Raw genomic sequence first — 936 nt, 5'->3', positions numbered from 1 at the left:
TATATATATATTTAGAAAAGAGTCAATAAATCACTGAGTGACCTTATTTGCCTTTAGATAATACAAAAACTTTTGCTTTAAATTTTGGAACTTTAATTCTGATTTGGCCACAACAACATGTGCTATTGCATTCATCTTTTTAAATCTTCCACTGTTGCTCTCACAATACAACTTGAACTTCTTTATGGGACGACTATGACAAAGCACGACCTGCCATCCTTTCACTGGTCCACTCTTTCCTGTCCTTCACTCACATGAACGCAAAGGGATTGGCACAGAAACTGGATGGTACTGTAACAACCACCTAAAAACATTGAAAGGCTTTGGACCTGGATAGTAAGTACAAGTTAGAGTACAAGATTGTTCCAGCTGTTCTGTCGGGAAATTTCATATTTGTTGAAGATTGCTTCAGTGTTTATGAACACTATAGTGGAAGAAGTAAGGATGGTAAAGGCAGTTTTTGCTAAGATCTTAGACTCCAAGTGGGGAAAATGCTGAGGATCTGGGGAGCTGGAACTACCAGGAGAAATACAGCCCTGAGATATCCTTATAAGACAGAAGAAATTTGGTGTTCTAATGCTAAAAACCCAAAAGTTAATAAGAAACAAATTGCCATTTGTAGGCAAGTTGACTTTAAGAGTGTTTTCCAAATCTAGACAGGTTCTGAAGTAGGTAAAAATTTAAGCTACAATCTAGCACTAATAAGATATTTTAACCATATATAAATTAAAAGTATATAAGGACCGGAGAGATGGTTCAATGGAGTAAGTGCTTTCCTGGCAAGCACAAGGGCCTGAATTCAATCCCCGGTTCTGAAAAAAAAAAGTATATCAAAAATTAATGTAGGGGCTGGAGAGATGGCTCAGTGGTCTAAAGCACCTACTTAGAACAAGCTTGGCAAGGCATCAGGGACTGCGGTTCAATCCCCCAGCACCA

This window comes from Octodon degus, unplaced genomic scaffold (assembly GCF_000260255.1).
Source record: "Octodon degus isolate 3935 unplaced genomic scaffold, OctDeg1.0 scaffold00028, whole genome shotgun sequence".
NCBI lineage: Eukaryota > Metazoa > Chordata > Mammalia > Rodentia > Octodontidae > Octodon > Octodon degus.
Note: the sequence above shows the minus strand (reverse complement) of the source record.